General features: G+C 34.4%; 1 protein-coding gene and 1 long non-coding RNA gene across 5 annotated transcripts in view; one reads left to right on the top strand and one right to left on the bottom strand.

The window, feature by feature from the left end:
- Window positions 1–12,397, top strand: part of LOC106802872 (protocadherin-11 X-linked-like) — a 395,975-nt gene that overhangs the window by 125,650 nt on the left and 257,928 nt on the right. The gene's annotated exons all lie outside the window — the stretch shown is intronic.
- Window positions 4,391–10,925, bottom strand: LOC147911861 (uncharacterized). Of its 3 annotated transcripts, none has more exons than XR_015550471.1 (3): window positions 10,815–10,925; window positions 10,437–10,584; window positions 4,391–4,462 (listed from the first exon to the last, which is right to left on the bottom strand). It is a non-coding gene; the product is annotated as an uncharacterized LOC147911861 (long non-coding RNA). The 3 variants fall into 3 exon arrangements; XR_015550470.1 differs by lacking the exon at window positions 4,391–4,462 and adding an exon at window positions 6,397–7,084; XR_015550469.1 differs by lacking the exon at window positions 4,391–4,462 and adding an exon at window positions 6,397–7,080.

Here is a 12,397-nt window from a genome sequence, read left to right as displayed (position 1 = left end):
CAAAACTTCTGTGACTGATTTTATTTCTGCAAAATGAGGATGATGACACTAGTACCTGATGAAGAGCATTTTGTGAGGATTAAATGGGTTAATACAAGAGAAGGATTTGAATTGGAAGAGATTTAAATCCTAAGATTTTGCATGAAAAGACTTTGTTTTTGTCTTGTTTTTTTGTGGCTTATAGCTGACAATCAATGTCTGTATATAAGTTATAGAGTGATTAAATCATTCCTATCTGTTTAAGACAGCATTTTACACTGAAGAAGTAATGTTTTATTGACACTCAATTTCCAGAAGATTGCTTTAGAAATAATTTTTCACTATTAAGGTCATATGCAACTACACCAGTAAAGATATTGAAAGAACTCCCTTTGAGACCTTTCCTGGGTGAAGGTGGGCATAGAGCAGGTTTCATGTTCTGAATAGAGGTTGTAGCCAGCCAGCATAGATTTCTTGTTTAGTTTCACTTGACAATTTGCCCAATTTGGTTTAAATACTTTCTGTTCCATTTAATCTTTTGATATCAATTTAGCATTTATAAATTATCTTTGATATTTCTAGAAAGTAAAGTTCAATTAAGTAAAATATATTTATGGGTATCTTGAGTGACAGAAAAAACTTACAGTCCTTTACCTTCGTAAACAACCTGCAAATTATCATCAGCGTTGAAAACTGGACTTGGAATCTATTTTAACTTTGTGCTTTTGAGATTCAACTGCATTGAAAGCTTCTGTTTGCATTTCAGGCTCTGCAAATAGCATTTGCTTTCAGACTATTTTGTTCTGTCTCTCAGGATTAGGGGCTCAGGGTCAATCAGTTTCAGTTAAGGAAAAAAAAAAATTCACTGTGTATTCCTGACATGCTATAACTTCCTCCTTTTTTTCAGTTTGAAGACAATAAATTATTTTCCCAACATTAGATTCGCGCAACCACCTTGATTCTACATAAAATCAATTTTTTTTTCAGAGCACAAGGCATAAAAATAACGACTTACTATTCCAGATTAGCACCCAAGTCCATAATTTTAGACCTCGAGTGAATCTTCATCCAACATGAGAGATTGCTTTTTCATTTGGTTCACTTGTAAGTAGCTTCTTATGTTTAAATCATACTTGCATCTATAATCAGGAATCTAAAAGTAATGTGCTCTAGGCTTTGATTCCTGAAAGTTGTCTGAAAATAAGTGAAAATCAAGGCATTTGTAGGAAATCGAAATGCATTCATCTTAAATGGGCTTTGCATGCACAGTCATGTTTTCCAATCCATTGTTGGACTAGAAGCAACCAACTGATAACAAATCTTGAGTGAAAATGAGCTCCTCTCTAATCTGCAAGTATCGGATCAATAACACTCCATCTGTTAATGGAGCAGGCCAACACTTGAGTTTTCCAAACTGTGTGAAAATCACACTTAAAATGAGTAACAGAAAGCATCTACTAGAAACATTGTGCAGAAAACTTTCTTTAAATGTGATTTGCTGGTTAGCCTGAAACTTTACTATAATGAGATCATTTATTTCTAGCCAGCATCTTATAAATGTTTATATATGCATGTGTGTAGATAGACACTGAGGGTAGGGATGTGTTCATAAAACATTCACAAGAGTGATTATTTAACAGTTAATATCTAATCCCTCTTTCTATTTAATATCATTAAGCTTTGTGTTAATTGACCTACCTTTGTGCAGTAGGTGGCATAAAAATAAGACTAGAATCTTCATATAGGCCGGTATTAGTCATATTACCAAAGTTGTGTTATGATTTGGAAATTAACTAGTGAGCTATATTTTAAATGCTTGTAGGTGACACCTACCACAAGGGAACAACTACAGAAATTATCTTAGTGATTTTGTTACAGTTATAAGGAAACTGTCACCTAGATATATCATAATTATATGATTACAATTATTACAAGAAAAATAATTTATTCTTATATTATTTCTCACATTCAGGGAAGGTCCATTTTCCAATTAAATCTTTCAAGAATATGCACACACAAAATTATGTGGAAACAAAGGTGACTTCAAGGTCATAATCAGATTGAATCTTGAGATATTTGTAAGATTTAGTTGTAATGCTGAAGTAGTTGACATTTATTAAGGCAAACGATAGGTACTCCATGATTCTGAAAATAAATATATAAAAAAGTTGATTTATATACATGAAAAATATATCCAAAATCTTTAATTCATTAATTATTGATTGTCCACATTATCTTGAACTTGCAAATATCAAAACCTAATTTATGAGAAGATATGAAAACTTTCCCATTTGAATTCAATAATATATCTCCAATATGTTTTTTGTTAGGGTGTCTCTTGGTTAAATTGTGAATTCACTGACTTTCATCATGTGTGTTGTAGTGAAAATTGTATGCTGCACAATTGCTGTACATCAAATTCACTCAAATTTTTCAAATTTTACAAATATTTATCACACGAGATGCACAGTGCATGCACAACTTCATTAACATACTTATCTCTTTGCAGTTCTTCTAATTTTGGGCCAATTAGTTCATGAGAAAGTGTTCAACATAAGTTGTTTCAAGAAAATAGTCACAGAGGCTGAGATCTCATTAACTCAACCCTATCAAGGAATTCATACAACACACTTTTGGGTTCAATTCCTTACAATGCTATTCTCTCTTAGATTTATATTTACTTAAGGAGGGGCTGATGGGCTCACAATATTTGACATCTCACCCTAAGTGACAGTGGGTTTCTCCAAAAATAAATGGAGATATGAAGGTATTCTTCAGCCTTTGCACAAATAATGAGTTTGAGTCTATTTAAACTATACATATTTGGCAGTACATAGAAGAACCATCTATGATCTTTTTTAAATGGCTGAAAAATGACTGGAAATAGCTGGAACACTGAAGCTGCATCTGTGAGTAGGGTGATGCAATTTCTACACTTTGTCTTTTAAGGTAAGAAATTTCCCTTTGTTAACCTGGAAGCTCTCCCCATGCTCTCCAGGATCCCAATGCTTTGCACTACCTCTGGCATACTGATGAATTCCACATGTTCTCTATGAAGAACCTAGCCCTGTGTCTTGCTCATGGTAGTAATAAGTAAATGTGACTTCTCGTTTCCTTTGGAAAGTTAACAGACTTCTTATGATGTCAGTCATTAGTTTTTCAGAGAAAGTACTACATTGTTCTCATTAACATCACTGGGAAAAAAATGCTGATATCCATAGGTGATGCATTCAACAAACAATTATTGAATGTCCTCATTGTACTCATTGTTCCCGGTCCTGGAGATAGAGACTGCAAAAGACAGGTTTCTATTTGGAGTGAAGTTCATAATCATTCAACAGAGAGAAACATTAACATTTAAAGATGTAATACAGTAGGAATAAATTGTGTAATGGAGATATTAATTAATACGAGAGCCTACCAGATAACAGAGGAGGAAGCAAGCAAATCTGAGTAATTAGAGTGGCTTCCTAGAGATTAATTGATATAACAGGTCTTAATTCCGGAGAGATTATTTTAAGGGTTTCTTAAGGTTGTTAAATACGAGTAAATGTATAAAAGGTGGTGATTTACTATGGGACAAATGAATAACTATACCTATGTCTGCCATTTATAGTGTTTAGCATGTTCTAGGAACCATACTGAGGAATGTAGGTATAATTAAAAGCATACAAACAATCCCTTCAGAATATGAATATATAAATTTAAAAAATATACATGTGCCCAAAGAGATGAGGAAAATAGGCTTGAAGAGTACAAAATACTTGCCTAAGGTCATACAGCTAATAAGTATTTGAGCCTCCAACTCAGTTACTTGATTAGACTCCAAATACGTGTTCTTAAATTCTACATTATATTACCCCCTCTTAGGTCTCTGTTTCCATATCTAACACCTAGAGTTACTTTTGCCTGTGCAGTTTGCTTTAAAAAATGTTCTTGAATGAAAAGGCTATATTCACACAAAGAATGCGTGATTCAATTTTCTCAGATCCCTTACTCAAATTCACATCACTTTTTCAAATAAAACGATAAAGCAGGTTGACAAGCTTTTCACATAGAAGCTTCTTATTCAAATAACTACCCTAATTAACCACTTATATGAATTTCTCACTTCTCAATTATATAAAGTTAATAAATTATCTTCTTTTTTAGAGAATTTAGGCTACATTCTATATTGATTAGCTTAATCCAAGTTGGGCTAGAGTGCAGAATTTGCAGCTGTGGAGGACTGTCACAATATTCCTTTTTTAAACATTGAATAATTTGGACATGGAGACAGAAAGAAGTGTATATAAAAACAACTGCAAGCACTTTTAAGCAGAGAACCTGCAGTTAATTTTCTTTCCCATAATCAAGTTTATGAGATTGCACATAAATAAAATTAGTTCCTTACCAAATATTGGAAGTACTTCACCACATAACATTGTTTTCCCACCTTGGATAATTGTTGGATTTAGATCCCACTATATTGGTCTTCAAGTGGCTTAGAAATATAGAAACACACAAACACGTTAAATACTTATAAAAAACCCATAGTCAATTAGATCAAATTGTTGATCTGTATTACTACCAATTCCTCTACAATAAGTGGCTGGGCCATGTTGGTTGGTGTCCTGAAGCTCAGGTATTGACACTGATTTTGAAGTATTTGGTTTGCTTTCTCTGTATTCATAATCACTAGTGGGCTGATCAAAGCAACAAATTTGAATTTATTTACTTTGATAAGAAATTCAAAATAAACTGAATAAAAATATTTGAAGATAATTATATTATTCTGTTTATCTTTTCTGATTATGGATTATTTCTATTTCATGCTCTTTAGTAGCTAATCTGAAACATACATTTTCCAAGATAAACAAATGGCTAAAGATATGAATATTTCTAATCAAATTGAGTGTTTTATTTAATCAGAATCATGATGAAGACTCTATTTGCTAAAGTTGGCTCGGGGCTAAACATCTTTATTTGAAACTCAAACAGTTGTCTCATTGTAAATGTGTAATAGTGTTCAGGAAAAGTCCATTTTCAAGATGGTTTTGCATCAAAGCCATTTGGAAGAGCAAAGTTTACGATTGGATTAATTTTAAAAATTCTATCTGCTTTATTGTGTTTTAGGTAGAATAGAATTTAGCATAAATAAGTAGAACACTAATGATATAATCCTATATGGTTCTACCACATTAGAAATCAACCAAACGCACTTAGAAATTCAGACTTGCTCTCAGAATAGATTTTCGCCTCACTCTTTAGTAGGACAGGTAAGATTACAGTGAAGGGTGGGGAAAGGAAACATTAACTCTTAAACCTGTAGGGACACTTTAAATTTTATTTCAGAATCACTCATATCGAATCTGAAAATAAAGGAACATACACAAAATGCTTTTATCTAAGGCTATAGCTCTAGGTATAATTCTTCATGTAAAAAGACTTTGTCTTTAGAGAAAAAATATCACATTAAATAAGATTTTTAATGTTATCAAACTAGTTTTGAATTATCTGATGGATCTTGCTGGTCCATAGTTTAAAAAATCCACTGCACCTTTAGCAATCACAGTTTTTAAAATGTTTTTTAATCAAGAAGACTGGGAAAACAATGCTATCAAATTTAGTACCTAACTCAATAGCATTCAGTATTAATTTTTAGACACTCAATTATATATTATATATAAACTAAATTGGATCTTATAGTGAGTCTAGACACTATGAACACAACTGAGCATTTAAGAACTTAGCTACAAGAGAAAATTTCACTTTGCATATTCTACCTCTACATCAGATTGAAATTCCTTGAAAGTTGGTTATATGACTGTTTTTAGCCCCTGACCAACAAGTTCTTTGCCTCCTCAAGTTTTAGCATGATATTCTGCACATAGTAGAGACTCAATAAATGAATACTCTGACTTACAGAATATGAGGCTAATGAATAATGATGTCTGGGGATTATGTCCTTCTTCATGCCTTTAGAACCAAATTAAAGGTATTATTTAATTAATAATGAGGCAACAAGAAGCAAGAAAGTACTGTTAATTCTATTTTATAAACCAGTTAACAATATGGTTATTACATTATTTTATTAAGGTCATATAGCAAGTCAAGACAGATAGAGAAGCAGAATCTATATCTTCTTTCTCAGTCTCAGTTCTCCCTTATAATAGGCTGCTGTTCTCTTTCACTTTATGGGGAGGAGTGATGAGTATGTCAAAAGAAATTTATATTATAGTGCTAAACATTTGTAAAAATAAAATCTTATTCTTTACATTTTCCACAATTGTACTATAGGATTGTATTGTAATAATGCTATCGATCATAATAACTTCTAGATTTTATAAATACATCACAAAGACAGAGAAAACTAATGACATTTGATAAGGAAATAAAATGGATTTATTTGTCAAGAACATTTTGATTGTAAGCTACTCCTGTATTCTCTTTCAATATCAAAATTTATACAATCAACTCAATTTCGAATAAGAATAAGAATAAAAAGGGTCAATGATAGAAGTAATAACAGCAAAGAATAATGAAATTAATAATGTTGAATGGAAAGAAAAAAGTAAAATAATGGGTATAAATCTGGGAAGACAATGCAGGAAACTAACAGAAGGCTGTCTACTATCTTCAGTAAGCAGGAGTAGGACAAATTCTTCCCACATATTGTTCCTAGCTTATGTGATGAAGACGTGGAAATGATTGCTTTTCATCTTTCCTTTTTTTTTTTTAATTCTGTTTCTGCTTTTCTTCCTTTGATTTTTCCATATATCTCTGGATGTTTAGTAGTCCTGTTTCACTTGGTTTGGTTTTTGAGCTCTTTGAAGGACAGGGTGTTTATAAATCTTATTAATCAAACAATAAGGAATACAAAGATACAATAATATAGCTTTATGGGGAACAGAGCTAAAACAGATAGAAATAGACAAAGATCTGTTCAGTTTGGTGCATGATTTTCCTGTTGTGGCTAGCTACTTGCTTTTTAGTAACATGACTGAATTTAACTATGGCTACTGTCACATACAAACAGAGCACATAGACATATCATCAAAAGTCACTTTGGGTTGGATCCAGGGAAACTGGTTGTGCAGTCCTTTCACATAGAACTTCTTACTGGCTTGAAAAGAATAAATTCAGAGGAATTAGAGAGGAAAACCACAGAAAAACTCAGAATAAGAAGCTTTATACCCTTTCTCCCACTACCCACAATTATACAATAAAAATATTCCCAGCACACACTATCAGAATATTAGTAGATGGCTTAAAAATCTTTAAAGAAATGTTGTATCAAATGTTTTAAAGAGATTTTATTAAATCCAGAATACTGTTAATTTATGATTTTTAATTTAAATGTTTTAAGAACTGTAGTAATCTCAGAAGAAGAAATTTCAAAATAGAGTTACTTTGTAAAATAAGCTCATAGTCTTAATAGTTATTTACCTTCTTTCTTACATTATAGAAATTCAACGGGTTATTTTTGTTATGTGCATCTGTCTTTTGGAGTGACTCTGCAACTCACCATAATAAACTCATTCATTATTTTCCAGAATAAGTGAACACAGTAGATGTTGTATTGATAGCTAATTAGTCACTCAAGCATATATCAGAATAGTATCCAAGGGTTTGCCTCTGGGGCCAGCCCTGTCGCGTAGCGGTTAAGTGAACGTGCGCCGCTGCTGGTGGCCCGGGTTCAGATCCCAGGCGCGCACCGACGCAGCGCTTGTCAGGCCATGCTGTGGTGCATCCCATAAAAATTGGAGGAAGATGGGCACGGATGTTAGCTCATGGCCGGTCTTCCTCAGCGAAAAGAGAGGAGGATTGGCATGGATGTTAGCTCAGGGCTGATCTTCCTCACAAAAAAAAAAAAAAAAAAAAGTTTGCCTCTGTATTTTCATTTATTTCTGATAAAATGACTAGTTTCTAATGTGTGAGTAAAGTAATATTTCAAGAGAATCCTAAAATATGAAATCTAAGGAGAAAATACATAGAACTCCATCTTTAAAATAAAATGTTGGGGTTTTTTTTGTTTTTTGGGGTTTTTCTGGTGAGGAAGATTGGCCCTGAGCTAACATCTGTTGCCAATCTTCCTCTTTTTGCTTGAGGAAGATTGTCCCTGAGCCAACATCTGTGCCAATCTTCCTCTACTTTGCATGTGGGATGCTGCCCCAGCATGGCTTGATGAGTGGTATGTAGGTCTGTGCCTGATATCCGATACTGCAAACCCCAGGCGGCCGAAGCTGAGTGTGCCAACTCAACCACTACACTACTGGGCTGGCCCCAAAATGTTGTTTTGAATTTCTAATTACAGGTTTTGGGTCTTTTTCTTCATTTAATCAAAGCAACAAATATTGGTGGGATTCTCGCATGTACATTAAATACTATCATTGCTCTATTGGCAATAAATCTATCAACTCATATGACAGATTCAAGATTAAGTTCTTATACCTTCCATGACATTTTGAAGTAGACCATTTTTGTTGTGGGAGAAAGAAAGAGGAAAAGGAAAGGTCATAGAATTCTTATCAGTCAGTCGTATTGTCCCATAATATAGAAATGTCTGTTTAATGTCAGTGAACAACTCAGATGGGGATTCATGGGTTATTTGTTGGAGCAAAACATCTTTACCTCATTCTACACCTGAAGGTTTATAATCCTTTAAACTTTGCAATAATACTCAGTCACTTACTAGATAGATTCTATGTGCAAGATATGTTATTTTCACTTTCCAAGCCTCCTCTTCCCATAATATCAATAAACTCTGAACACATCCAAGAGCCAATAGCCTTATTTGACTGTCTTCTGGGAAAGTAAGGCTTTGTACTAAAACATTTACCAGGGGCACATAGAATTGTATGTTTAAGTGAAAACATAGGTATATATAGTAGACTACTATCAACATTTAACAATAAATGCTTGTGTATCTTGACTTTTTACAAAACAGTTATATATTCCAAAAAAATTCTATTAGGTTTGTTTACTTGATGTTCAATAATTCATTCCAGTGAAGGGGCTTATATCAGTCCATTTTTTGGTGGCTGCCATATTTAGTTATTATATGAATAGATAATGCTTTAATTCACTGCTATGCCACAGTTTTTAACATGCATCTTTCTACAGGTATTCAAACCTTAAAGAAGATGACCTATAGCATATTTTTCCCTTAAAAATGTTTTGTTTAGCATCCACTAAGATATAATTCTTTCTAATTGGTTTTGTGCTAATTTTATGTTAATTGGGGGCAAGAAGGACTAGGTTTTATTAAATCACTTTCAAATTACTTACTTGAAGTGTCTACTTATATTATGCCTTTTGTGCTAAAATAATCTTTTCTGTCTTTCGATATGCTTAAAATTTTCTTTTACATACTTAAGTATATATTGAATTACAGCTGTACCTTGCTTTATAAAATAGATCTTTTAGTTATTTGCATGCGTGGCCATATTTGTGTGTGTGTGTGTGTGTGTGTGTGTGTGTCCAAGCTCAGCCATAAACCAGGTTATTGCTAGTGATAAATGTCAAATTAATCAATATTCATATGAATAACTTATTCATAGGCAAGAAATCCATTAAGTAATTTAAGAAATTATAGAAAATTAAATGTCATTATACATTCACATAGTTTGACTTAATGAAAAGTTTGATGTTAAACATGACATTAATAGTTAATAAAGAGGATTTTTTTTTCCCTTCAGATACTTTTACAGTTTTCTAATGCATTAAAAATTCTGACAGTTAGACGGCAAAGAATAAAATAGTCTGGAAAAAATAAAGGGCACTTATTTTATTTATAAAAATAAAAGTCTAAAATCTGAGAGGCTTCTAGGTGGAAATGGATTCCCTAAATATATCTGTGTGTTAAGGAAAGCAGCTGACCCTCAGGAACACTCTAAGCCATTTACACCCAAGTTTTGTACCCAGGTTCATGACTCCGGGTTTGTGTCACAATGTATTTTCCATTGCTTGCAGCTGAGGGTCCTGGACTCCTAGATAGCATGAGATCAAATCTATATTCTCCTTTATGACCTCATTGATCCTTCTTTTCTTTTATAATCTATCTTTGGGCAAAGTGCATATTCTTATATAAGAAAAACCCTTTATAATTTATGCTTATTATCTATATTGTGGTATAAGCATTGTAGATTCCACAGAAATATTTGACTCTTTAATTGATTTGAAAATCAAAGGTTATCTGTATTTTTCTTATTTTCTTCAAGTGGCATGACTGGGGGGCTTAATTCTGTCTTTTAAGACAAGCATTATATTAGGTCATGGCCATAGAGATTACAAGAAACAGGAAGATGTTATACATCCAAGCCAGAGAGAAATTTAAAAAGAGAACAACAGCTGATTTCAGTCAGAGCCTCATTTCGACTTGAGAGCTGTGAGCTTTCTTGTTAGAGTAATTTATAGTATCCACTCTCCCCCACCAAACTCTGACATTTATCTGTTCATGTGCACAACACTCTCACCTGGATTTCTCAAGCTCAAGCAAGCAGGTAGCTTAAGTAATTAAAGTCGTCTTGTCATTTCACTTCTGAAAACCTCTGATGGTGAAGCTGTGGGCTACCAGGAACCAGTGACCCAGCCCCCTGGCTTGTTCACAAAATCAACAGGAGACTAAAACAAAATAAAAAATAAATAAATGTTAAATATTTTAAGCCAAGAGCTCTACTAAGCTAGTAAATAACAAAAGTAGGATTGTAACTCTGGTCTTCTTGACTTTTCAAGCCCAGGAACTCAACCAATATGCTGTACTACTTTCTCTTCTGTAACCTTCAAAAAATCAGAGTTCAGGCATTGAGAACGTTCATCTCTGAGATGTTTTAACTCAGGGAAATCAAACTCACCAAATGATAATGGACAAATAAAGTATTGAGATAGGCAGGAAGCTAGATATGAGCTGGGAGCAAGGTCACTCCACTAGGTGCAGCGTCCTCATTACCAGGCAGCGGCTCTTTGGACGTGCAGCACTCCCCCCGACCCTGACCGAGAGTAGCCCCAAGCCTCATTATACCCTCATTTGCATTGCGGTTTTGACCCGCCTTGTGGAGAATCACCAGCATGACTGTTCCGGAGACGCTTACGTAAGGAAAAATCTCCCCCTCCTGACGTGGGGGTGGAGACAGTGACCTGATTGGCACACATTCCGAGACACTCACCCACCCCGGGACCCGCCCTTCCAAAGCCACTGACCACCACAACTTCGGAGTAGTTGCTCCTCCTCCAGCCTGCCCGCCACTCCCCTTGGGGGTGTACTTTTGCTTTGCTAATGAATCCTCCTCTGTTAAAATTTCTGCTGTGTGTCCACTCTCAAATTCTTTTGTGTTTGTGGACCAAGAATCTGGGACCCCACCACACCCATCCAACCAGTGCTGGTAGCAGTATGGGACACTGCTCATAGCACCACTGACTTCTTGACAGTAGTCAAAAAGTTCTGCAGAGTTGCTCTGCTAAAATGAAGCATTCACTTTAAAAAGATCTCTAAGCATCTAACATACATGGGGATTTGTGCATAATTGCAGCTCAGTGCATGTAGCTATGGCTGGTAGAGCTCATAAGGTCTCTAATATGATAACTTTTTGACTAGACCTTTGTGAAATGGACTTTAATGTATATATTTAGATGATTAAAGCCATTGTGTACTTTTATACTAATTCTTAGATGAAATATATAGCCTAAATAATGACAATTTCTTGTTTGTATATTTAAATTTTACAAATTGTGAAGAAAAGAATCTTGTTTATTTTACATATGTCTAACAAGTCATGCTTAACTTTTTGTTAAACTTTTGAAATAATGGCCAATCTAAGGCAAATTTTTAAAAATTATTCCAGGGGGCCAGCCTGGTGGCATAGTGGTTACGTTCGGCATGCTCAACTTCACCAGCCTGGGTTTGCAGGTTGGGATCCCAGGTGCAGACCCATGCTACTCATCAAGCCATGCTGTGGTGGCATCCCACACACAAAATAGAGGAAAGATTGGCACAGGTGTTAGCTCAGGGCTAATCTTCCCCAAGCAAAAAGAGGAAGATTGGCAACAGATGTTAGTTCAGGGCCAATCTTCCTCACCAAAAAAAAAAAAAAAAAAAAATTCCAAAAGGTCATAATAAAATATACTTTCCTACTTGACGTTTATCTGTTTACCTAAAAATAAATATATTTTGGTGTATATTTACATAAGAATAATCTCAGTGATTCTAGCCTTGCCCCCTTCAGTCATTTCTCAATAAAGCCACCAGAGCCATCTTTTAAAAATCAAAGTCAGATTATGTCCCTCTTCTGCTCACAAACCACCAATTGCTTCCCTTCTCTCTCAAGGAAAGTTGGAATAGTTTCAGACCCACAGGGCCCTCTACAATTTGCCCCTCCGCTTTCCATTCCTTTTCTGACCTCCTTTCCTAGGACTCTCTCCTGATCTCACTCAGGTGCAG

The sequence above is a fragment of the Ceratotherium simum genome, chromosome X (assembly GCF_057802395.1).
Source record: "Ceratotherium simum simum isolate JZ-2026a chromosome X, ASM5780239v1, whole genome shotgun sequence".
NCBI lineage: Eukaryota > Metazoa > Chordata > Mammalia > Perissodactyla > Rhinocerotidae > Ceratotherium > Ceratotherium simum.
This window is presented reverse-complemented; position numbering and strand designations above follow the sequence as displayed.